The following is a 27,514-nucleotide window of genomic DNA, read 5'->3' on the forward strand; positions in this document are numbered from 1 at the left end:
CATTTCTCTTTATCATTTTTAAAACTTTGTAGTTTTTTTCAAATTTGTGTAATGTTTTCTAAGTAAGTCAAATGGTTTTGTTTCTCTGAAATGACATCCTATTTAGAAATTCCTGCAACTGCAGTTTTTAAATAAATGGATGTTCAGAACAGGAAAGTTTTCCTTCAGATCAAGCAAAGCACTTCAGTCTACCCAAAATGTGTATGTGGGAGGAAGAACTGGCTGGCTGGCTGTATTAATCAGATTTCAGAACTATTTCTGAGAAGAAAACTATCGCAAATCCCTGCTCACTAATGTTGCTTCTGAGGAATGTAGGACTGCTTGTTAAGTTGTATTTGAGACAGTTTTCCACATGTTAGCACAATATTAATAACAGCATAGCTGAAAGAGTGTGGCATTCAGCCTGGGCTGTAAAAAGTACCCAGGATCCTAGGTAAATATGCAGACTTCTAGACAATGCTGATTTCCATGGACTGTATTTATTGCTTCTGGTTTTAAGTCCAGTTTGTCCAAGAATAATATGTCTATACAAGCTTCTCTCTGATCTTTACTTTATAAGCTTGATTTATGTGGGTAGAAAAAATGGACTTGCAGACCTGAGTTTTATATCTCATTGCAAGAAATCTTTAATGACTCATCCCAGCTCTTGTTTTGAAGAAATGTAGTGGTTTAAAATAATAAATTGCTTCCTGCAACAGGTGACAAATTTGGTATGTTTGCATTAGGGTCAAGCAGCACAACCCTGTAGCTGACAAAATCAGTGTAGATCAGTTGTCTTCAACAGAGTGTTGTTTAGGTGATGTCTGCCTCAGTGTTCCCTAGTATACCTCACATGCTTGCTAATTTATAGCTATTTTTCTGTCTTAACTTTCTCTTCCTCTGTCTGTCATTGATGATAAAGAATTAGCTGCTTACCCAGGATGGCTTCACAAGTTTGGTAAAGGTTAGTTAATCCATGAAAGAAACAATAGCGATATAAATTGTCTGTACCAATATAAGGTACTGCAGATTCATTGCATTGCACATACTAATGAGTGCAGCTGAATACCTACCAGTAACTAACTGCTCACTGACTAATATAGCTGCTCTTCCAGTGTGTGCAAATTATTAGTGAGCATACATGTGTTTTTAATTATACTATCCACAAAGAAAGGGTGAAAAATGAATCTTTGCAGTAAAAAAATAAATCCCAATCTTTTTATGAAGACCAAGGGAGGTTTTCCTTCTTGGCTGAGACTAGGGCTCAAGCACTGCAGTATGTCAACTAAGGAAAGAACTTTTCCCTCCAGTTGCCAAAAGTTTTTTTCTCACCACTCAAACTTTTCATGGGACTGAGGTCTTCCTTTTTCACAACAAGTTTAACATCACAAAATAGGCTCCCATTGAATTACTAACATATTAGAACAAATAATTTGAAACAGAAATGAAGCAGGCAATAATAAGAATTAAATATCTCTTCCCTATAACATTAGGAAAAGAAACATTTCAAAATTTTTCCAGAGTTAAGATACAGATAGAACCTAAAGCATCTCCTGCTTTATGCTACATAGTTAGAAAACAGAAAAAATCACCACAGGAGTGATTCCGTAAAATAGAAGCTATATGAATGTTATAAGCAAATACCATGATTCCTTACTTTTCCTCGCTCCTACACTTCAAATGGTTTAATTCATTTACTGCTTCTTCCACTCCTTGTATGGACAGCAAAAGCTAAAGGTTTGATTATACCAGTAAAAGCAAAATCATATTCATATCTGCAAACTAAAGGATTCATGTCCCTTGCATAGCCCTTGCACCACACCTTCATCTACTTTTAGTGGCAGAAGTATAGCTCACTCTCAACAGTTACTCAGTGGGATTAAGGTCATGGTCTGTGTCTTAAAGTATGACTTTCATGAGGGTAACACTCCTAACCCCCTCTTAATGATGAAGGAACACACACAAACTAGTGAGCAAAGAGAATAAAATTATCTTCATTTCTTATAAGAGGCCAGAACAAATTACAAGAAAACGAGGACAGACTATTACACTGAATAGATGGGGCTGCATCAGTGCAAGGCAAAAAGGCTTGGAAAATTGAGCTGTTCTTTTATCCTGACAACCATGTGTATTTCTGCACTTTACATCATGCCAATAAAGCATAACGTTGCTCTGGAATTTCATGGTGAATCCTGCTTTTCAGAATTTGTGAATGTTTATCATTTAAATAATTTAGAATTTGCAACAATGGCAGGGATTACCCTGAAGGGAAGGAATGCCCACAGAGATGTTCCTTGTTACAGCTTGTCCCAGTTTCAGCTGGGATAGAGTTAATTTTCTTCCTAGTAGCTGGCATAGTGCTGTGTTTTGGATTTAGGATGAGAATAATGTTGATAACAGACTGATGTTTTAGTTGTGGCTGAACAGTGCTTACACTAAGTCAAGGACCTTTCAGCTTCTCATACTGCCCTGCCAGCGAGGAGGCTGGAGGTGCACAAGAAGCTGGGAGGGGACACAGCCAGAACAGCTGACCCCAACTGGCCAAAGGGCTATTCCAGACCATATGGTGTCATGCTGAACAAAAAAACCTGGGGGGAGTTGGCTGGGGGGGGCACAGAAGCTGCTCGGGAGCTGGGTGGGCCTTGGTCAGCGGGTGGTGAGAAATTGCATTGTGCATCACTTGTTTTGTGTATTCTTTTATCATTATTATTTTCCCTTCCTTTTCTGTCCTATTAAATTGTCTTTATCTCAACCCACGAGTTTTACTTTTTTTCCAATTCTCTCTGCCATCCCACTGCGGGGGGAGTGAGCAAATGGCTGTGTGGTGTTTAGCTGCCTGCCGGGTTAAACCACGACACAGCTTAATAGCTTCACAGGTAGATACTAAATTTGCTAAGATGAACTGTGAATTTTTTATGGTGCTTCTAAAAAGTCACTTGCCAGAAGCATTGCCCTTGGAAACTCCCTTTATTTATCTGCCATGCTATTGCACTCTTTGCTCTCCACACTTGGCTTTTACAGGGTAACCTGAAACAAGCTGGCACTGAAGCACTGTGAAAGTCTAAGAAATGTTAAGTGTAGGTAAAGGAACTTGTGACCTGGTGAAACTGGAAGCAGAGGAAACAGAGAGAGGGTAGGGAAGCAGCACTTGTCATTCATATTCCATAGCACAAAATGTTCTACTCTCAGAGGAGGAAACCCAGTGAACAATGGTTATAAATTAATTAATGCTTCATGGACTCCTAATTTTATATCTTTTGCATTAAACAGTCATGGAATGAAATGCATAAACAGTACTTTTAGAGAAGTTAGAGACCCACATTTCTCTGTTTCCAGGTGAGTGCCTATCACAAGAACATGGAGTCAGGCTCTGCTGCACTCTCTCCCATTTCCTCCAGTCTTTTGTGCAATGTGGAATAGGTTTTTACAGGAGAAATTGAAAATGCCAACTCACATTAGCCAGTTGATAAGTAGTTATTGCACTCTCAAGAAGAGTGGATTTGCATCTCAAAAAGAAGAGTTAAATCCCTGTCCCCTCCTTTTCAGCTGCATGGTGTAACTGGAGAATACTTTAGATGGGTGCATGTTGTGTATACTGCTGTGTGGTAGATGAGCACCAAACACATTTGCTGAATTGGGTGTTTCTATGTGATACTTGGAGAAATGCCTAATGCATGGACCACAGAGGGCTGAGGAACTAGATACTCCTTGTGTGAGTCAGACCGGAAGCATTTTTTAGCTTAACATATGGAGAAACAGAACTTGAGACAACCAAAGCACTTTACCTCCAAATTTTGGTGCCAGCTAAATGGAAGTTTTTAAGATTGTGCACCCAGGTACTTTAAATACTGCAGAAGTCTCACTTAAAATTCCATTGTGTTCAGAGGAATGATACTACAGAACTGTCCATAGTAGTGTTATAGTGGTCTAAGAGAATAGTAGGCTGGATATAGAAAGGGCTTATGCTGACTGTCAGAGCTGGATTTTATTGAACTACTTTCCATAGCTTTATAAACTGCCTGCAATATACCTGAATAACATACACAAAACAAAACAACAACAACAACAAAAACAGGGGAAAAAAAGCCATAACGCCCAGCAGCCCAAATATTGTTTAAAGCATCTTTCATAGTAACTGTGTAGTGGTCCTGATTAATTGGTCCCATCATGCTAGACGGTATACAGAGGGGAGAGCAGGGGTAGTTCCTGCTTGGTAAAGCAGTAATAAATTCGAAAGACCAAGAGGAAAATGTGTTAGTACAGGTCCCTGCAGGTACGGGACAAAAAGAAGAAATGAACTGAGGTCTCCTGAATCCCAGGGTAGGACACTGGACTTCATTTATGTGTGGAAAGACATTTGGCAGGGTGGGACATCAAGATATCAAATCACTATTAGCTTTACAGAAATTACTGTCAGGAAAGCAGCTTCAACAATGTTGACTTTCCACAGCCTCCACTATTGCCAGCTATAGCCCTTGGTAGTAGGTTTATTATTGCTTTGAGAGAGGTAACCTGATCTCTCTCAGGCAGCTATTGTTTTTTACCCAAAGAAAGGGCCATTTTTGTAGAGTAACACATAATTTGTTTAGCATTACCCATAACATTTTATGATTGCTTTCATAAAACTCCCACTTTTTGGCATCTTTTCTTACCCAATAAAGTGTGTGAAGGAAGGAAATAGAGCCAAGAATAGTTCCAGCCATCACCAGAGCACTTGGGGTAGAGGAAGTCTTTAAATATGGGGGACCAACTCAGAAGTGGGTGGAAGATAATTTCTGTGAATTTGCCTTTAACAATTTTATTTACCCTGGCTTATTTAAATCTATTTTTATTTCTCTATCTTGGGAGACATGTGTGTCAGCCTATTTTTTTCCTCGTTATTCTTTTTGTAGTTTTAAGCTATTGTGGTAGTCAAAAATGGAAGAAAAACCTGAAAACTGTCAGGGGTCTGACAGGTGTCCTCTGACAAATCTTTCCAGGGAGGTTTAAAATGCTATTTTTCCTAAGCTTGCCCCTGTCTCTCCTCCCCCACACTATAAGGAAGGCTTGACATAATCCAGAAGGAGCCTACACGTCACATTCACTGACTGACAGCCTGACCTATGAGCTTAACCCCATTTTATCAGCTGTTCAACCTAGGAAGTAAGGCTGGGTATTGAAGTTGATAAACCTCTCATTTGCCTTCTGATTCTGCTCTGGAAGGTGATCCTATCGGGCAGGAGAGAAAGCACAATAACGTGTTAAATCACTCCAGGAGTCAGACAGAGGGTGCCTGTCTGAGATCTCAGATCCCTCTATCTAGCTCCCTGCCTCACAGCAGCTTTCTGGTATTTTAGAATTTTCTTGTTTCTTCCACATCCCTCAGGGAGGCTAATTTCATGGCTCAGTGCATCTCCACTGTCCAGATTATTGTTTTTCCCTTCTGGATACTCAGCCTGAATTTTCCTCTTACACTAACCCCATTAGTTACTTGCATGATTAAACTAAGTGGGTGAGCCTGACAGAATGTGAGGTCCTTGAAAACCCCTCCAGTTTTGGTGAGTGTGGGTTTGCAATCTGCATTTGACTTGGAGAATATTCTTCTGATTAAACACTCTCCCATTACGGTAATGAATCATTAAAGTTAAAAATAATTGAAATCTATATATAAAAGCAACTACTAAGGTAAAAAGAAATCATGTACAGCTCTTTGTGGAAGTGATCTGGCTGTGAATTGGGGATCCCTTGAATAAATGTCTTCACATTTGTATTATAGGCCATCTTCTGGCATTTCAATGATGGTTCAAAGGATTTGAAACCTTTTTAGTTTATTTTCTTAAACAGAAACTGTAGTCCCTACTTAAACTGCCATGGCAAGAAGAATTTAAGGACAGAAAAATCTGCTATTTTCTGTACTCCACTGTTGGAAGTGCCCAACACTTTTTCATCATAATGCTTCTCTCTTCCTCAATTATTCAGCGTCCTATCATCTACTTTTTAATTGGATGCAGGGAAAAACAAAGAAACCTAAAACCTTCCACTAAACGCTGCAAAATAAGATTGAATTCTCCTATATCTATCATTAGGTGCTTCATGAGAAGAAGAATAAAAACAAATAAATCATTCATGCAGTTATGTCCATGTTTCTGAAATTAAAAATAAGTAGTCCTGAATAAGGGGCTACTAAGAAAGCATTCCTACTGATGTCTGTCATGAGGATGGTCCTCTGTAAGCGGGGGTTCTTTGGGGTCCAATGTGGTTTAGACTCACAGATTGGCATCTTTCTCACAGGAGCTATTCATAAGTTCTCCCCTGCATACTCACTTTTTCTCACAAATCTTGTAAGAACTCAGTATGAGACAATGGACATACCATGTAAGCAATGGATCTAATCAAGGTTAATAAGCTCAGTTTTATAAATGAGCATATTTTTCAGGGCACCTATAATTTTTTCTGCATTTAGCCATTTCATTTAAAAAAATGCTAGCACAATGGTTTTAAATATTACAAATTAAACTTACTACCAAAATGAAGATCATTGATATCACAGACAAGCAGGAATAATTTAGACATTAATTGGACCTCTAAAGGTAATTAATTTTCCAGTGATGTTTAGTATAAATATTCTCTCCTTAATTTATTGAAGTAGAAATCTGAGATGTTCATGCATCCAAGTATACTCCAGTTATAAATAGAAAAGTTAGAAATGCCCAATACCATTTTTGTTCTTTTTTCTGTTGTGTCAGCAGACTGTGGTATGAAAGTGGTACAAATACAGCAGTTATGCCTTAAAGGATTTAATAGCTGAGGCCCTAATCCACAGCCACATATCAGTATGTGCTGACATTTAACATAAGGAGTTATATTTGAAACCAAAGTCATTGAGTATGTTTATTTAATGGGACATAGCATATTTATTCCATGGGACCTAAGCCATTTACTGAACTAAAGCCTATATGAGTTGGAATCAAGGACATGAGGGAAGTGGGTCAGTGTTTTTTCCATGTAATATTTCCAAGTGGTCTGTAGCTAGGAAAGGCCAGACTGTGGCCATTAGGCTTGCATTTGTTGTACAGGAGCCTGCAGTTCCACTGGAAAATACTTGGAAATCTGCTAATGAAAAAGGCTTAACACTGTGAGCTATTAATTATGAAGTTTCCATAGAAACTTCATGATTCCCTCTTCTTGAGAAATGAGCTAACTTCATGTATTGCGAATAGGAGAATGTAGTTATTGAGAACTAGCTGCAACTTGCTTATATATCTTTATATAAAATGAAGTAATGAAAGAAGTGCAATGCAACGGTGCATATATCTTTCCCTTTTGCAGTTGTTGCAGGGGATTTTTGTTCTTTTCAATAATTCTGTTAAAGTGGGGGCCCACTGGCCTCTTTAAAGAGGTGTGACTTTAGGAAGACTGAGAGTTACCAAGGTGAGAAAAACTTCCAACCAGCTCAGGCATAGGATTTAAAGCTTAGGAAAAAAGAATAAAAGATTACTGAGAACAAAGAAATGTGTATTCTGTGGTGGAATCTAAGGCTCTGTGATGGATCCAAGGCTTGCAGCAATCAGGGCATACTTCCACCGGTTGTGGTCACTGTTTGGATAGAGCCTCAGTTTCAACATTTCTGCATCCTTTGATATTTTAAATCTCTTCTCCAAAATGGAAACTTTATATACTACAGTCTGTAAATCAATATAATTTTTCCATTTTTGGCTCTTCCATTACACTGTGCCGGTCTGCTCCTCTTCCCTGTCTTTATACTAATAGTGGACTGCCTTCCCTGCCTCCAGGGGCTGCCCAGCTCCTCTAGCCCTCAGGAGGCATGTGGCCAGCTCACCGGACTTTATGGCTTTGCTCTGGGTAAGGGGCCGACTTGGCCAATTTAAATCTAAGCTGCTGTTTTCTGCCCTTCCTGCTTGCATTAGCACTGGAGTATTTTCCAGAAGCTGATCTGGTCAAAGATTAACGTGGTCCAAAAAAAGTGATTAGTTGCCTCAGTAAGCAGTGGCATGCAGAGCAATGGTGTGGAGTCATTGGACTGGGGGAGAGCGCTTACCCAGAGGTACTTCTGACTGTGGGTGCCTTGAATTTTGCAAATAGTTGTAAAAATAAAAGTGTTTTTTGATAATTAGTTGAAAGAGGTCATCATTTTTCCCCAAAATCGACATGCTCACAAATGCTGTATGAAAATATGCTAGCTCTAATTTAATTTAATTTTCCTCTGAGAAGAGGATGAGAGCAACATTTCCCAAAAGCTCTAGTCTATCTTTTTTTTCCTTTCTATTTTCCTTCAGGTTTCCACTAAGTGAATAATAAATGTGTTTTCCTCAGAAATTACATGCCTACAAGTGAACTTCTTTCCTTATAAGCTATGTAAGAAACCATTTCTCCTATTGTACCTGTATGAATAATATCTAACATTACACAAAAACTCATTAAATGTTTTTTTCCAGGACAAAACCTAAGCTGTAGAATTTAATATAAGGATTTGACTTAATAGGACACTATGCACTTCCTTTAGGCCTCATTTTTTACATTCTTAAAAAAAAATAAAATGAGATGTACAAAGTAAAAATGTTGAAGAATGATAAAACAGATACTGAGATGACAAGGCCTGATTCTTCAAAGGCATGAAACAGGAATATTTTTCTCCTCATATTACCATTTCATGTTGCCATGACTTTAAATCCTTATTTTTTTAATAATACATAGCAATTTGGAGTTATTTGTCAAGCATTAGATTATCAGCCACACTTCTATTAGAAATTAAATTAAATCAAACTATCAAATGTACTAAACATCAGTCAAAAGTAAAAAAAAATAAACAAAACAAACCCCAAACCCCAAAAAGGAAATCTAGGTAAAGAACACAGAAGTCTAGAGATAAAAATATCATGTCATTTACATTTAAATAAGCCAAAGAACACTGTGTTCTGATCGGGTAAATGCTGTAATAGGATGAATTTTGGCTACTTCAGGAAAAATAGCATAAACACTCAGAAACCAGTGACCTTCTGCCCCATCTGAGACCATCATTCTACATCACCGAGTCCATGACAGCAAATGTGTCAACCACATAGGCCATCAGGTGTACACAAATCATTTACTGTCTTTGGGTGTAACTTTGCATAGCATCTGTAGAGGTGCAGAGCAGACCTCCCGGAGGAGGGAGAGGGAAGGCTGGACCATAGCCCGGGCTCTCTGGGTGGGAGAGCCTTTGCGTACAGCTCAGGCAGTCCTGAGGGTCTGTGTAAGTCACATTGTCCTGTCCCCAGACAGGGCAGGGAGTTAGGTTGATGCCTGGGAGGGCCCCTCCTCAGAATGTTCTCACTTACTGCCATGCCCTCCTGTGCACTCAGCCTCTAAGAGCTTACAACCTGGTCTTCAGACAAAACAGTTCCTTGCCATGACTTCCAATTTTTCTCCTGCACATATATGAGCATCTCTGAAGCCACTTCATGCCATGTAGGGCCATATCGGGGTTACAGCACAAGGCAGGATCACATTCGCTCTGCCTCATTTTCAGAGAGCCCCAAAGTGATACCTCCTTTCCTCACCATCTGACAACTTCATTTAAAACCTTGGCTCCATTGCAAGTCCATGGCAAGATTCCCACTGGATACTGAGAGAATACTTTGTCACTATTGACTGCAAAATCATTAGATGGTGGAGAAAGAGAGTTGATCTCAGCCTAACCATGCAGCAATGCAGGTAACAGTCACTGGGATTGTGAACAGGATGGGGACCATTTTCCCTTTCCAGGAATAATGGGCACATGTGAACCTTTGCAATGGAGCCTGTCACATGTCAGGGGAAGCTCCAGTCCTTCATAACTCTTGTGGTGAAAAACAAGTGATCTAGGACTTTTGACCGAGGTGGAGAATCACTAGATAACCTTTGCGTTGAACAAGTTGTCGCACACTTTGTACAGCAAGTTTGCTGGCTTCAGGCACAACGTGTATGAGACTTTTCACTCATGATTTGCAACAGAGCAAATTTGCTAATTCATTGATGCCTGAGGAACAGAAAACAGAATTCAGATGTCTTTAAATAAATGTGAATGTCAATTATCAATAGCGCATCACTCTGAAGGGACAGGCTGCATAAGCTGCTCAGCCTGTTCATGTGGCTGCAAAGTTTGTCTCACTGACAATGACAGTATTGGCAAAATTGCTCAGTTTCTTCCTATATTTTAAAAAACCTAAATTACAGCAAACATAAATATACAAAATAAAGTACAAACTTTTCTTGGTGCGGATCCCACTCTACTCCAAGGAGGAATCCTCTTAGGATCAGCATATGAGTTTCTTTTTCTTTCTCTCATGAACTTGTAGCTGTCTTTACTTGTCAGCATAGCTGGGCAGTTCCTTTTGTTAATCCGGTCTACTGATCACAAGGCTCAGGGAAAAAAAAAATACTGAGGCAACTTCAGCCCTGGCACAAGCACAGTCAAGTACATTTGATTTCAAGTATTATCACAAGGACAATCTCAGATTGGAAACTGCCCATTTAAATGTTGCTATTTTCTCAGGGAAAGGACAGATTCTTAATTCATCAGTCCTTTCTGTAGGTTGGAAAACTCTTTTCAAATTACTTTGGTAAGGAGCAAGGACCATAGCTACTTCTATCTGTCTGCTTTGTGCTGCAAAACTAGCCTTTAGATATTCCTAAACACATAAAAATGAAATGACCCTTACTGAAGCAGAAAACTCAAATCTCTAGTCTACCAACTTACCTCTCTGGTACAATCTAATTGTCTCTTGAGACTTTTTAATTTCTTTCAGCAAAACCAGACACAATGATGGCAATGACAATTAAACTGCAGCTTGGTAAATCAATATAAATTACTGCAGCAACCAAAGCTGTTGCAGTTTTGACTTTTGGGATGCCAGAAAGCCAAAGAGTAGCAAAAAAATACAATGGATGGTAGATATTATCTGATTTTATAGATTGCATCTTTGCTATAAGGGAATTCTCTTTCCTTCCTGTCTTCTTTCACAAGGGATTTTGATTTACAACAGTTCAGGACAAAAGAAGATATCAAGATGCAGTTATCAGTGTTTGTTTTAATAGCCTCTTCCAGTCTTCATGCAGCAGACTATGCCTAACCTCTGGGCTGATGTTTTCAAAACCATGGGGTATGTGAAGTTTTTGAAACAGAACTGGAGTCTAGAATGTATGTTAATGGCATTTGGCTTGGAGTATTTGATTTAGAAATTAATATGCATCACTAAATACAGAAAACACAATGAATGCACCATATCCTCATGAAATGTGGTAGCATTCTGAGAAGAGAGAGTAGTGTTTATTAAGAAACTAAGTTAGTGTAATGAGTAAAAAGGGCTGTAGTAATTTATTTACAAGTTGGAAGTTCTGAAACCCAGGATACAACAAAAGAGATGAGAGACAGTTTAAAAAGTATAAAGAGAAAGAAAATACAATCAACAGAATTATTAAAAATAAAATATATTTTTTGAAATTTAAATACATTTTAATTTATTAAGTGTTGAATATGCAGAGCAATGGCATTTACAACTCTCTGTGGAAGCTGATGGTCTGCTGATAATGCTACTTGCTCTGTATTATCAAAATGAGTTAATTAAGAATTGCAAGACTAGTGTTTAGCATGACCTATGGATCAACTATATATTTAGCTTTAGGGCTCAGACATTTGGGTCTAGAAGTGCTCACAAAGTGAAACTTACTGAGCTCAAGACAGTTTCAACTGGGAATTCTATTAACACAAGCATCATTCAGACATTCAACTGCTCTTCTACCTGGAAAACCATTTGTTCATCTTGTTTCAAACCTAACAAAGACTTCTATTTGATTTTCCCCTGGCATTTAGTACGGCTTTGAAATTAGTATGTTAACATACAGTTATTATAGCTTCTGTTAACTGTAACTACAATGTTAAAAAAATTTCCTACCAAACTGATGTGGAGTGAATTTTGTTTGACTTCAGATGAAATTCTGCTTAAGGACTGAGATAATTTCTGCCCCTACTCAGCACTTATAAAAATGTGGGGGGAAATCCACAGGGCAGAACCTCGGCTGACACAGCCTGACACCGGTCCTTGGGTTTCCCACAGCTGGAGACAGGAGTCTCCTTTTCTCATGGAATTACCAAGAACTGGGTTATCCACCCACAAAATGGGCAGAGATTTCCTGCTCAACTCAGTTATGTTTTAAAGACACATGGAGGATTACATTTGATTCCTGGTGATCTGCAGTCAAATGGCAGTGTCATCCCCATAAGAGCAATGAGGAGAGAACTTATTGGTTGTTTCACTTGGGACTCTGTATCTGATCTAAAGAAAATGCCAAGGTGCTCAGAAGTACTGAGCATTTGTCCCACCCCATTGTTTCAGGATCATTTGTTTGTTGTCAGTCCAGTTGAACAGCAGGCCCTAACTAAGGATGCTCAGTTGTGAAAATAATGATCTTTGAAATTAAACCTTTGATGCCTCATTTTATTTCTGCAACTGATTTTAACATCTTTGAACTCTGAGATCACATAAAGTGTCTTCCTTTCAATTTTGTACTTAAAGTGTCTGTCCTTTCAATAGCTCAAAAATTATGGTGATAGAGGAAGTCTTATATTACACTGGACCCCTTCCAATATTAGTTATTTAACTTTGAGTATGCAGAAAGTATAAATGGATGCATTTCATTATGGTAGTTTGGTATTGATGTGAATCAAGAAGACATTGTTTAAACTGGGGAAATGGTTGTGAACTGAAATTGCCAGCATTCAGATAGCTGTGGGTTTGAAACACAGGCAGACACTCCTTCAAATCTGTGGATTTAGCTAGAGAATAGGTCTCAGTGGACAGCTTCTCTTCACACAAAGATTGCATGGCAAGGTTTGAATGCCACTGATTTGGGGAATCCTGGGACCCACATGCCATGCTAGACAAAATCAATTCAGACATGTATGATATTCACATCCTCCAGCCTTAGGCATCTAAATTAAGGGTTTCAATTAGGACTGAGCTAATTTATACCAGAAATAGAGAAAACCCCTAGTTATAGTAAACTGAAAGCTCTGTTGTTCAGGTAGGGAGCACAAACATCTAATCTAGGTATCAAAACTGCATGTAAGTTTATAGATCTGTCTGTATAAAAACACTCTGCTCTACCAGAAGCAGTCATAGGTTTCAGTTTGAACTGTTCCGATCCAAGTTTCTTTTTTAATCATGAGCTAGAAAATGTCCATAACATTCCAAAGAGCTTTACATTTCCATTTGTTTACTGAGGAAAGAGCTAGGATCTTTGAAAAGCACCTTTGAATATTTGTTTATACAAAAGTTGCTGTAAAGTGCTAGTTATTAAATGCTTGCTGGGCTTAGTAAAACACAGATCTCTCAGAATTAAGTAGATATGCCACTAGCAAAAAGACATATTGAATAATAAAATGCTCAGTATGCCTAGCATTGTTTTGTGTAACTCTAAATTTATTTATAGATTTTGACTTTATAATAGGCTTCAGTGTATCTCTACTTTATGGTTTGCCAATGCACCCAGAGGGAAGGTTCATTCTAATCAAATTTACTATCACAAAAATAAGCACAGGAACAAATCAACAAACCCCTGGCATTGTAAACATTGTAAAAAGACAGATGATTATGTTGCTAAGTTTCTTCTACCTTGAAACTAATTCTCCATGGTTCAGCTGTTGCTTCCTTAACCATGTAGTGCTTCTGTCTCTTGCTGCAGTGCTGTCCTTCAAGGCAGATAGATACTGTGTGTGGGTAGGAAGTATGGCCAGCTGAGACAGCGCTCTGTTATGTTTGTGTCTGGAGCCACTCATCAGGAGACAGACCAGTGAAACGTCTCATATTAGTGAGAAACGTCTGAGAGAAAATAAACTACTCCTTCATTTTTGCTCATCAAAACCTGTTGAGAGGAATCCTTTTATAGATAAGGACGGGGACATGGCATTCATGACTGCCTTTAATGGTATGTTTGAACTGACTATCTCTGTTTATTGTGGGAAAAGACCATTTAATCCTCTACAGGCTTTCCCAAGCTATGATAGCATTATAAATTGTTATTTTCAGGAGTTTCTGTTTTCTCATATTCAGCAATATTGCTAAGTGATTAGGATGCATGATTTGGCTGCCTTTGCCCTTGCCATATGTCTTCACTATGGGAAGCTGTGCTGCTGACACAGTGCCCCAAAAAAAGGAGTCGTCATGCTGCTGGGTTACACACACCCTGAGTTTTGCTGAAACTCTTATGGTGACTGAGGACTTTTGTATTTCCAGAAGACAACTGTATTTGGGACACATGAGCAACAAGAATCCGTGCGTAGAAAATTGTAAGTAGGTCTAGGTCAATCCTTAATTATAGAGTTACTTGGAAATTATTTTCTATTTTTTATATATATAAATATTTAAATAACATAAATAAATAAATATATGTATGTATTTTATAAAATTTTAATTATATATATATAAATTTAATTATATATTTCTTTTAGAAATATAATTTTTCAGAGTAAAAAGAAAGCCTTTCAGAGTGGTTGGTGCTCTTAAAAAAGCTAAAAGAAATGCAGAAAGCAAATACTACCAGCAAAAATATTAGTTTTAATCAAAATCCATTATCCATCAAAAATTTTCAACAGAAAATGTTTACCAGGAATCATAATTAGTTTTCAGTGTTTTCTCATCTACCCTACCCTGTTTGTTTTATGCTCTCTGTACCATATTCTCTCATTTGACTGACAGACTTTATTAAAGACTGTGGGAGTGTGACTACTCCCTGTCTAACCAGCCAAGACAATCAAACCTGAGGATTTCAAGAGGTCCTTTCCAACCTAAACGATTCTGTGATTTTTCTACCTTTTCTGAGGGGAAAGCCTTGGTCTGTTCAGACAATTTCCCCAACTATTCTGTGTAAATGGTTTTGCAGTAACAGGATGAAAAATGAGCAGTGCTTGATCTAGGCAAATTTGCAAACTCTTTTTCTTTTATTCACCACTTTTAGGCCTCCTTTTTCTGGGTTCTCAGCTGACCTGACACAGCTATACCCCAAGAATTGCCAGGTAACTATATTCATTTAAAACAGGTTAGACCATGATTTGTACCACAGAATTTTGCTGTACTTGATTTTTGGCTTCATGCATTACCATGTAATGATGATCTCTTATGCTCTCATTAATTAATATCTCATTTAAGCAACACATAGGACATAAGCACACAAACAGGTTTTAGTTAACTACAACCCCAGATAGTCCTAAAGGAACAAAGTTATTCTTCAGAGTTTGTTTGTTTTTAAAAGATGACAACTAAATCTCCAGATAAGGAAACACATGCACAGTTACTGACACTGGACCAAATTGCTTTCCTTGTTAACATTTCAACATCTCATTTACTTGGGGCTGAAAATTTCCCAGCTGAGAATCTGGCAAAAAATATTGCAAAATTTGATATACAAAGAAGAGAGTTAATCTGCTAAGGAGAAAAATTAAACTGAATGTGTGCTGGAAAGGCTTAGGGGTTTTTTTCCTTCACAAAATAGGAAATCTACACATCTAATTTCATTGCGTTGTAACTCCTTTGAGGCCACTTGATGTTTAGTCATCAGGAGGACTCGCAGCATATCTCCTTAGGTGCATTTAGTTAATTTACTATTTCACTTTTGTGGCCAGAAAAATGTCAGTGCTGTGAGGAATAGCACAAAAATCATGAACTGTAGACAAGGTGAATTTGATTCTGTCATCTTCATGACCATGATCTCTAAGCCTTAAAAAGTTGCAGCTTGCTCCATTTCACCCTGTGCTCAGTATTGATGAAGCAATAAAAAGTGGGTATTAACATCAAAGAACCAATATTCGAATAATTGTTTAGCTGTGTGGGAGACAGCTAGACTGCGGTCAAAAGTGCATAAATTTGAAAAGAGCATGCAAGCCCATGGCTGGAATCTATGGAGAGCTGTCAGAAAGGGAAGGTTAGAAAAAAAATCATATAGTGTAAACGATCAAAAACTATTATTCTTTCCCATGATTTATCTAGAGTTAAAATTGTGTTCAGTGCTTTACAGACAGGTCTGAAGACACAATAAGAAATCAAAGGGTGAAGAGACTTATGCAGTGCTTAATAATGCAGACATCACCACCTAAGCAAGCTCAGTGGGAATAAATTTTGCTCATCCTTTGCTTTTCTGTTTAGGTCATAACACTCACAAGCCTCTGAAAGGGCACCTAACTTTGCAAGCCAGGCTATAAGCAATGGTGTGGTAACTGATCTGTGTTAAAACTAACCACTTTTGTCTGCTGGGCTAAGCAAGGAAGGTGCCTTTGTCCTCATACGTGGCTGCGAACTAGAGCAGATGAAATGTGGGCACATATTATTCCTTTCTGCTGCCTTTGCAGTGAACCAGGGAGCTGAACCTGAGTCTTCCACAGCCCAAGTCACCACCCTGCCACCTGGGAATACTTCACTGAATGCTGTTGCATAACGGATAGAAAAGCAAGTGTTTCCTCACTCCTGCTTTGCAGGCTTGTCCAAAGCAAGCAAGGACTGTGCCTTACAATATTTCTACAGAAATGTCATTTCCCTGCATATGTGTTTCTGTGCCAGAATTACAGGCACAGACTCTAGCAGACTTAGCCTGGCATTATAACAAAAAGCTTCCTGGAGGCAGGCATCATACAGATTCCCTGATTTCCCAAAAACTCAGACTTCCTAGAGAAAATCTGGGAACAATGATTTTCCATCATTAAAAGTCAAAGCAAAGCAGAAAACATCCCACCATGACAGGGCGATAGGCTGAATGTGGCAGTGGGGCTTCCTCTCTGATTCCCCAAGATGAAGGAAAGTGTAGATTCAGAGTGCTGGGATTTCAAAATTATTCTCTTGGGGCTACTGTTTGTCAGGGACATTTCAGCTACTTATAAGAGCAGTATTCATTTCACACTCTACATTACATATGCGGCAAGGTCCACATCACAGCACATCATTTCTCTAGCTAGTATGAAGCATCGCAAGCTGTAGATAGATGCTAACTTGTAGGGGTGTCCCATAATTCACAGAAAGATTCAGCTGTTCTGTCTAAAAAGGTCAATTCCTCAGTCTACAGCCTCATTTACAATAGCAATTCTAGCCTGGATAGGGACGCTTAATCTTTTTTTCATTATTATTATTCTTTCTGAACAATAGTAATTTCTAGGTGCAGGATACACCACACTAATCCCTTCTTTTCTCAAAGGCTGCACAAATTATTAAGGTTGTATCTTGTTTTGTAGGAGCCACTACAGCTGATATTTGACTGTTTAAAAAAAAACCAAAAAACCAAAGAAAATAAACCTTTTTTAGCTGAGCTTTAGCCCTATATTAAATGGCATCAGGAGAAAAAAAAAAGATATATACATCATTTCCTTTTACATATTCAACTGCTGGAGAATGACATAAAGAAAAAAAATGCCTACTGTGACAAAATCTGACCACAAATATGTACATTCATAGCTTATTTTGATCTTTATAAAAAAATGTGATTTATGGTCTTGATTTCTAAGGCCATGGACAGCTGAATAGGCTAGCCTGAGACAAGTCAAGCTGTTCCAGTTTGAAAGACCTGTAGACATGTCTTGAAATCCCTGAGTAATGAGGTAATCTTACCACAAGAGTAGAAAATTTACATTAAGATTATTTGAGATTGACTTTGACTTTCTTTGGATTCAAAATCTTCCAGGCACTCAGTTCTCTTATCAGTAGAAGTGAATTTAACCACTTCAAAAGAGGAGGTGGGATGACCTTCCTGCCATGGGAGGGGGCAAGTAGGGGGAGAAGAGTCTTATAGGGCTAAGCTTGCTGTTGAGATTGACTCTATTTCTCCTCTTCCATCTCATTTTAGATTTGTGTCTCATCCCTAGTTCAACGACTGCAATATTGTAGAAATATTATACCACTAAGTGCAATGTGGCACAGCCTCCCCCATACCTGGCCTGATGGACCTACGGTGAACATCACAGATGGGAAGTGGGTACCATAAATATGCAGACAGTTTTCTCTTTTTTGCCATCTCTTTGTTGAATCTCTCTGAAGGTGATGGCAACTTACTTGGAGTCTGACTAAGTCTGATACTCGTGTACATCAAGCTGACAGCAGCTTGATATTCCTGTTGTGACTTTTTCTGGGGCAAAGTTATGTACAAATGAATGCATTAAAGATCCATTTAAAATGCAACAGTCTCTACAGATTGTGTAGAAGCAATAGGGCTTTAAAGAAGAGAAATGGATCTGGAAATGCCAAGGTTCAATGTGTGCAACAGTCCCAGCATGAGCATGAGAGGGCTTCTTAATTAAAGGGGGGGGGGGGGGGCAGGCAGCCTGCAATCACAGTGTGGGGTCTGGAAGTACTCTGAAGATGGCACTTTACGATCATGAAATGCGCTCGTTTGACAAAGATGCCTGCCTGCCTGCCTGGTTTTAAGAGGTGATTATCTAGCTGGCAAAGGATCACATCAGCAAAACTCCTGAATGTGACTCTCAGCTGAAGCCTGCCTGGTTCCCGGAGGGAGCGCATAAGGGTAACATACTAAAATGAGGTTGCTCTTGTAGTTTTGGTGGAACAGCTCCCTGACATTGCACTTTGGATCACAGCTTACCCAGTGCAGTTAACTTCTCCTAAAACTGCCAATATGAGAAAGGAATTTAAAGACAGTCCAACTTAGGGTATAAATAAGATCCATTGTCCCATAATTGGCAAGCAGCAACAGCGAAGAGGCCAGGCTGCCTTTTGAGCATTGCATGGCTGCTTTGTACACATGTAATAGAGTGGGACTTGGCATGCATTTTAAACACCTGTGGCAGTTTTCAACTGTTGAGAGAGCAAGACAGTTAAAGAGAGACACTGGGAAGGTAACAACTTAATGAAAAAAAGAGCCCTGTGTCGGACAAGCGGTTGTCCCAGCCCCTCTCGAAAGCTTTTCTTGGTTAAATCAATTTCTGAAGACATGTATTTTTTTTTGTAGTTTTTGTCTTTTTGGTTCTCTCCCCCCACCTTGGAAGTTGTGATGATAAAGAAAAGACTTTGGAAAGTCAGGTCATGGGCAACATATTTGTTGCTGCTAAGGAACAACTTTGCAGAGCATATTAAGCAACCTCTCTCCTAAGTACTACTCTTATTCCCACTCTGTGGTCTCCCTTCTCAACACACAGACTTCCCATCGCTGTAATTTGCCTTTGCACATCTCGGAAAACTGTCTTCAGTGATCAATTCAGTAGAAATACCAGGAGACAGACAGATAGACAGATGTGTTGCTGGGCCCACTTTCAAGAGTGAGGCTGAAAGACAAATTCAAAGGTTTTTGTGTTACAATCAGTACAGCAGTCCCAATGAGATTGGTTACTACGCAAGTCAGGTGCAAGACAATTCTTTCCACCTCTGTAGGACTCACTACAGAAAAAGAAGTGAGAGGCATAGGTGTATGGAGGGGAGTATGTTTGTGTGAGTCTCTGCGTGTTTACACAGGGAACTAGTTGAATCCCAAAGCTTTGGATTAGCAGGTCAGTGGTATTTTTTTGGAGCAATATTTTCTATTCTATATTTTTGTGTGATTTTTAGGTTATTCCAGTATGAAGCTATTCTTGTGGCCCAGGTTTGGGCTCCTCCCTGAAATGTTAATGAGGCCTGAAACCTCTTTAGAGATGAAAGATACTGCTATTCTCTTCTCTGTATTCTAGGTATCTGTAGCTCAAGGATGCTATGTCTGTATTCTTTCTTCTGTGTCAAAAGACAGTGATTCCTTATCAGAAATATCCTGAAATCAGTACCAAGACTCAAACAGTAATTTAAATAGGAAATTAGGAAGTTTGGACTAAACACCATAATGTAAAAAATGTTTCAAAGGGGAGCATTACCTTGAAAAAGAAGGTATTGCACAAATATACAGAGATGTGGACATACAGAAAATATTTTATGCAACTGTTTAGACACATCAAGGTATGGACAGATAGTTCAATCTGTCAAAACATATTTTTCCTGTTTCTGATTAGCTTTATTTTTAAAATAAGTTTTTGATTAAAAATGGAATCGTTGCAAAGTCCGTGTGTTAATAAAACACTAAAACAGGTGTTTATAAGAAATTTGGATCAGTAGAACGACTCACCTGTTTAATGTTGAGTACTTAAATGGATTGATGGAATGGGGTACCTTGTTCCCCAAAGAACAGAACTCTTAATTTCTTTGTTAATCAGTGTTATCTTATTCATTACAGTTATAATGAGTATTCACAACCAGCAAATCCTCTCTTTCTTATCTCTGTCAAAGCATAAGGTCCTAGCAAAGGAACCAAGATAACAGTAGCAGAATGCAGATATCCTCTAAATTCAGGATGCTGAGTGGTTATGTTCACAGGAGCTGAAGGGAGCCTTAACAAAGCTTAACATTTTATGTACCTTTGTATTGTCAAGAGGAACTAATTTTAAAGCACATCTATCCATCCATCCTTAGATAACCTATGGGTAAGCAGACCATTCTTTTAAGGCAAGTGACTCCTGGTCCTCAATAACGCATTTATTCCAAAAGCCACAGCCTATAACAAGGGATAGAACTTGTCAGGAATCTGCCAATAAAATGTTTTTCATTGAAAATGCCAGTTAGTAGGAAGCAGTACTTTTCATGAGTTTCTGCTTCAGTGGACCTCTTGGTGCAATTTTTTTTAAAAGAAAAAAATCAAGATTTTCAAACTAAAGCATTTCATTGTGAAACCATTTCCATATGAAGCAACTTATTGTTTTAAAACATCAGCTAAAATGCAGCTCAGAAAGATAAAAATAATAAGCATTGCAAAATCATATAACAGTAATACTTCATTTTTCTCAGCTATAATTATTATTGGTTTACTACTTTTTTTTTTTTTTTTTTTTGACATGTTGAATGCTGGGCCTGAATATGAGATAGAAAAATGTTTAAGAATCTCAAAAATTTTATATGGGTGGAAAATCTTATTCTTTTAGGATAAAAATTCACACTTTTTATCAGTAGCAACCTGGTATACAGACAGGTCAAAACTCAGATCCCAAAAGATCAGTAGATATGTTTCTCTTGTTGATTCCATTGACACATTAAATGTTTGTCTTTTGCTTGGTCATAGCGTCTTTCTCCATAATAGTTTCATGTGGACCTGAGAGTCTAAATTCCTAATTTAAAGTTCCCTTGATCCTCGCACTTTGAACATTGTTAGTCGTGGTGCTATTTATCAAACATACAATTTTTGAAGTTCCTGCTGAAACTGCTTCCCAAGAGAAGTCTTTTCTTCTTCAGGCCTGACAGTACCATAAATTATTTTAAGATGTTATAACCTTCTATATTTGCTAGTGAGTTATACTGATAGTTAAAAAGGCTCTACGTTTCTGAAGAGTCTCCTATCTGATTGTTTGCTGGGAGCAACATTGTGGAGAGAAAACCCAGCCATTGGTCTTGAGCTCCGATATCATCTCATAACAAATGATCTCAATTAAAGGCAATTCAGTGAAGTCTATGGAAATATAGTCATTTATCAAAACCTGAGAAAGAAATGCTTTGAGAACAGAATTTGACTTCATTTTACAAGGTATAAAAAAACATGCAATACAAATACAACAGAAAAATAAAGTCACATCAGGCAGAAAACAACAGAATACAATACATAGAAAACATGTTTTTCCTTCACTTGAAATTTCTTTCCCAACTTCATTAACAATTTGCAAACTCCTTACTTATAGTAAGTACTTGAATGGATGTTCATTTAGGTCTATCTAGTCTGGTTTTTCCTCTAAAATCTATACTTAATGCCACCTGAGTAAGAAGTTACAGACAAGGTGAAGAACCTGAAAAATTAAACGATTTTACATCATGAAGGGAAATATCTCTCCTGTCAAAACTCAGCTGTTTTTTGAGGCATGGAAATTGAACATCACTGCAATTATTATCATAGCTTCATTCAGCTCCTTAGGAATCATAAGAAAAGGAAGATAATGACATGATAAGAAGCAATATTTGCTATAGTTGTACTCATCCACAATTTAATAGCAGTTTCATAAAAGCTACCTCAAAATCAATGCATGTATTTTGGACAGAAATTAATGTGTTACATCAGAGGCATTCTTATAAGTTACTATTATTATAAGATGTTTGCTGCTTCCTTCTTAACCACTAAATTTCTGCTATCGGAATCATAGGTCCAAAGAGATACGAGGGCTGTGAAGTCTTAAAAATGCATTAATGGATTGGTGGAGCCTTCTGTGAATGGATTGCAGACCATTGGTGCTGCTCAGACAGAGGAAGTTTTGTATCAATCAGGCATTTCTAACTACTCAGGCTGAGAACAGAAGTAAATATGTGTAAAAAAAATATCAGGATCCATCTGCTGGAAATGTCCTCATAGGAAAACAATCTGTGAATCTCCATCAAATTTTGCTCCCATTTTCAGCGCTACCTAAGAGGAAAAGCCATTGTTCAGGCAGGAGGATGCTTCTAGCCATGGGCCACAGCCCTGATCCAGCAAAACTCCTCTTAATTCCTTCCTTCCCCAGCAAATAAATGCAGCGTGTGCTTAACACCCACCCTGTAGGATTCAGACATATGGTGAGAAGGACTTCTGTGAATCAAGGCCAAAATATCTGATGTTGTATTTAAGCGCCTCACTTTAAAGCAGCCTGGTTTGAAAATGTTTTTCTAGTTCCTCCCCAGGCTGCCTGGCATGTTTTTGGCTGCTGCAAGCCAATAAATAACAAAAGTAACAATCATAATAAATAGTAAATATTTAATATCGTAAGAACAACATTGCTGAGTACACAGCATTTTGAGTGACAGATGTGTATTTGTTAGTGATATTAACTAAATGGAGAGTGCCTTGCAGTTTCTTTAATAGTCACAGAATTAATCACACAGATTAATAATGCTGCCACTCACAGAGGGAAAATGATTTCTCCTCAGCATTGCCTTTCTTCTTGCTAAGAATGTTTTCAGCCAAAATACGTGGTGACACATGAACAAGTACCCCAGCTTCTTAAAATTGATTTTTTTAAGCTTTTACACATTCACTTCAGAGACTCAGTTTTTCCATTCAAATAGGATGTGGTCCTTATGCTAGGAAGCCAGGAACTGTTAGCCCCCTGTCTGGTGCAGGGGGGATTGCTCATCTGATGCTGTACAATGGGAGTGGGAGTTTCTCCACCCAAACACGTCCTGAAGTATGTGTAGAACAGCAGTACGTGAAAAAGGATTAAATATTTTTCTCTTGCTCAAGAGAAACACCTATTGAACGTGAAGGTGGTTGCGACTTAGGAAGCACAGCATAGAAATGCCTTAGCTAATGCTCAATGTAGTAGACAGAAAGGAGATTAGCACAGCAGTTTGCCAAGGATAATATAACCTGTCCTTGGGAAGGAGCACTGCACACTGTCCTTTTCCCTGGCCAGACTATAAAGGAGACAAACTGGCCTATACTGAGCCAAAGTCAAGGGCAATATTTTGTTGAATAAGCTTTTACCGTTTCTGTACTACCCCTGCAATTGCAGCTGGTTTCCACATGAAGCTCATGCGCATTGAAGGGGTGACTTGGTATCCAGTCAGATTCTGAGCAGTAATGGGTTCAGCATGAAAACAGTAGTTTGAAAAGTCAGCTTGTGTGTTCAAACATCTGTATTTGATGCAGCCTTTCCTGGACCATATAAAGGTCAGTTGAAACTGTATCCAGTAACAGCGTTGTATCCTACAGGATCAAAGTACCATGTAACACCAAGTACTAAATAAATTATGATTAGACTGCTGGGAGAGAAAGCAAGGTAACTAGCTTTCTATAAGAAAGCTTTACTTTGGAGTTAATGGTCTCCAGTAGCTTGAAATGAGGGATGCAACAAGCTAAATTGAAGCTAGTCTTTATGCATACATTAGGTGCCAGGAGAGTTTTACATACACTTGGAGAACCTTGCATTGCCTTTTGAAATGAGGAAAACAAAGTAGATTTCCTTTGAAAATGAAAAGTTTAAAAAAATACCCTCTTGTCCTACAGGTATGATATGAAGCAATTGCTTTGCAGATAAGTCCTTCTAACAACCATATTGAATTAGCAGCATATACATTATATACAACCATACAACCATATACATTAGCAGCAAAAGGAGAGCTATGGAGAATCTCCAGCCCCAGTAGATGGGGGAGGGAACACAGTGACCAAGGATGAGGAAAAGGCTGAGGTACTTAATGCCTTCTTTGCCTCAGTCTTTAATAGCAGGGCCAATTGTTCTCTGGGTACCCAGCCCCCGGAGTTGGAAGATAGGGATGGGGACCAGAATGGAGCCCCCATGATCCAGGGGGAAATGGTTAGTGACCTGCTGCACCACTTAGACACTCACAAGTCTATGGGGCCTGATGAGATCCACCCGAGAGTACGGAAGGAACTGGCAGAAGTGCTCACCAAGCCCCTTTCCATCATTTACCAGCAGTCCTGGCTAACTGGGGAGGTCCCAGTTGACTGGAGATTAGCAAATGTGACACCCATCTACAAGAAGGGCCGGGAGGAGGACCCGGGGAACTACAGGCCTGTCAGCTTGACCTCGGTACCAGGGAAGCTGATGGAGCAGATCATCCTGAGTGCCATCACACGGCATGTAGAGGATAACCAAGGGATCAAGCCCAGCCAGCATGGGTTCAGGAAAGGCAGGTCCTACTTGACCAACCTGATTTCCTTCTATGACAAGGTGACCCACTTAGTGCATGAGGGAAAGGCTGTGGATGTTGTCTATCTAGACTTCAGTAAAGCCTTTGACACGGTTTCCCACAGCATTTTCCTGGAGAAACTGGCTGCTCATGGCTTGGACGGGTGTACTCTTCGCTGCGTAAAGAACTGGCTGGATGGCCGGGCCCAAAGAGTGGTGGTGAATGGAGTTAAATCCAGTTGGCGGCCGGTCACAAGCGGTGTTCCCCAGGGCTCTGTGTTGGGGCCAGTCCTGTTTAATATCTTTATAAATGATATTGGATGAAGGGATCAAGTGCACCCTCAGTAAGTTTGCAGATGACACCAAGTTGTGCAGGAGTGTTGATCTGCTTGAGGGTAGGAAGGCTCTGCAGAGGGACCTGGACAGGCTGGATCGATGGGCCGAGGTCAACTGTATGAGGTTTAACAAGGCCAAGTGCTGGGTCCTGCACTTGGGCCACAGCAACCCCATGCAACGCTACAGGCTTGGGGAAGAGTGGCTGGGAAGCTGCCCAGCAGAGAAGGACCTGGGGGTGTTGGTTGACAGCCGTCTGAATATGAGCCAGCAGTGTGCCCACGTGGCCAAGAAAGCCAATGGCCTCCTGGCTTGCATCAAAAATAGCATGGCCAGCAGGACTAAGGAAGTGATCGTGCCCCTGTATTCGGCACTGGTGAGGCCACACCTCGAATGCTGTGTTCAGTGTTGGGCCCCTCACTACAAGAGAGACATGGAGGGGCTGGAGCGTGTCCAGAGAAGGGCAACGAAGCTGGGGAAGGCTCTAGAGCACAAGTCTGATGAGGAGCAGCTGAGGGAACTGGGGTTGTTTAGCCTGGAGAAAAGGAGGCTGAGGGGAGACCTTATCGCTCTCTACAACTACCTGAAAGGAGGTTGTAGAGAGGTGGGGGTCGGTCTCTTCTCCCAAGTAACAAGTGATAGGTCGAGAGGAAATGGCCTCAAGTTGTGCCAGGGGAGGTTTAGACTGGATATTAGGAAATTTTACTTCACTGAAAGGGTTGTCCAGCATTGGAACAGGCTGCCCAGGGAAGTGGTTGAGTTCCCATCTCTGGAGGTATTTAAAAGATCTTTGCATGAGGTGCTTAGGGACATGGTGTCGTGGTGGTCTTGGTAGTGTTAGGTTTACGGTTGGACTTGATGATCTTAAAGGTCTTTTCCAACCTATACGATTCTGTGATTCTGTGATTCTGTGATTCTGTGAACAGCAAGTCACACATCAGGCAGCATTACATCAAAGCAAAATTCCCAAATTCAGTATAATTCAGCCAGCAAGGCCTGATACATTTCGAGATGGGATTTGATCATTGATTAAAGACTGCATTATTTCTTTCAGGGAGTCCTACAATAAATTTTGTTTTAAAAAAAAAAAAGAATGAAAGAATGAATGATAGTGTTTTGTTTGTATTATTCTAATTGGAAAATAATTTTCACTTAAAAGCTGTTTTTTATGAAGTATTTTCAACCATAATAAAATTGGATTTTCCCACATGCAAAAATGCCTTTTTATTGACTTTCTTTTTCTTCACCAAAACCTGCATACAAAATCTTACCAAAATCTGGATGCTTCGTAACAGAATTTGAGGCTCTGAGGAGGGAAAGCAAATTGACAATACTTTTACTAAAATGAAAAGAAAGCATTTCAATGGATTCAAAATCATTCACTTCTCAGACAAAAAGGAAATAGCCTATGTTTCAGTTTTAAATGGAGGTTATTTATCTGAATGTTTGACCAGCAGGAAGAGAGGAACCTTATGTTGCTTCCAGGGCTCCAGAGCATCTCTTAAACTGGAGGAAGTTCTAAAATATCCCTTGATTATCACCATCGACTTCTACAAACAAGTCCATCGATGTTTTGTCCATTCTGGTGGCAGTGGGCAAAAATCCAGTGATTCATTGGTAGTATAGGCCCTAACATCCCTTCAGTCCTCCTCACCATTAATTTTCCAGTATCTATTATTCTCTAAGCTCAATTAAGGGCAGCACTGAGCCCCATTAAGTAATGATGTTCTGCAGTGAACAGGCAGTAGAAAAGTAGATAAACTAAGAGTCTGACCAAATCTCATTGCAGTAAATCAGATTTCATTTATACCAAAGACCAGCTGAAGCATCTCTGTTGCCTCCTACATTTCTTAATCCTTGACATACATGGGCTGTCACCACAGTATATCAGTGCTGTCTGTTGAAGGTGTGAACCTGCCTTTGAATCAACAAGCTTTGGAAACAGCTGCAACACTAGGTTGTCTGATGCCTTTTAAAGAGCAGGGAAAAAATAGTTGAGTAGTTGATTACTACAGCTCTGGGAAGGTGTTTTATTCTTTCATGTAATTGTGGAAAAACTGAGAAGAATAAATCAAAATATTGTTATTGTGGTGAAGAAAGTAGGTGAGTTTGCCTCTGTTCACAGGAAGAATGAATCTTAGATTGCTCAGGCCAGACACTTAGATTGTCCAAATGTAATATCTTCTTTTTTTATTATTATTTTGGAGGAAGGAAACCTTGTTTTATCCCATTCAAAATCTAAAAGTTATAACAAGCACTTTGAATTTAGATCCACATAATTAGTCTTTCATATTCCTGAAGAAAAAAGGGAAGAGTGAAGAAAGAAGCAGGATAGAGGAGCTTGCTGTGTTCCTGTTCCTGACAGACCTTCAGTGGTGATTTTGAATGATGCAGTACGCATGGGATAGAAGATGTATCCTAACTTCAGCCCTGTAATGCTTCAGCATCTTGTCTCAGCTCCCTCTGTAGCCAATGAAGAGCACAGACTAATCACTCAGTGATCCGATCCAGACACTGGTGCATACACTGATTATAAAGTAGGTACAGCAAAACCTTCTGAATTGCTCCTTC

The 27,514-nt window shown here is 39.2% G+C and overlaps 1 long non-coding RNA gene across 1 annotated transcript in view; it reads left to right on the plus strand.

Annotated features, from left to right (window-relative positions):
• Positions 1–18,080, plus strand: part of LOC140657750 (uncharacterized) — a 131,460-nt gene extending 113,380 nt beyond the window's left edge. The window contains exons 2-4 of the long non-coding RNA XR_012044474.1: positions 14,232–14,284; positions 14,953–15,010; positions 17,821–18,080. This is a non-coding gene — a long non-coding RNA (uncharacterized lncRNA). The remainder of the gene's footprint in view (positions 1–14,231; positions 14,285–14,952; positions 15,011–17,820) is intronic.
• The last annotated feature ends 9,434 nt before the right edge of the window (positions 18,081–27,514 follow it).

This window comes from Ciconia boyciana, chromosome 10 (assembly GCF_034638445.1).
Source record: "Ciconia boyciana chromosome 10, ASM3463844v1, whole genome shotgun sequence".
NCBI lineage: Eukaryota > Metazoa > Chordata > Aves > Ciconiiformes > Ciconiidae > Ciconia > Ciconia boyciana.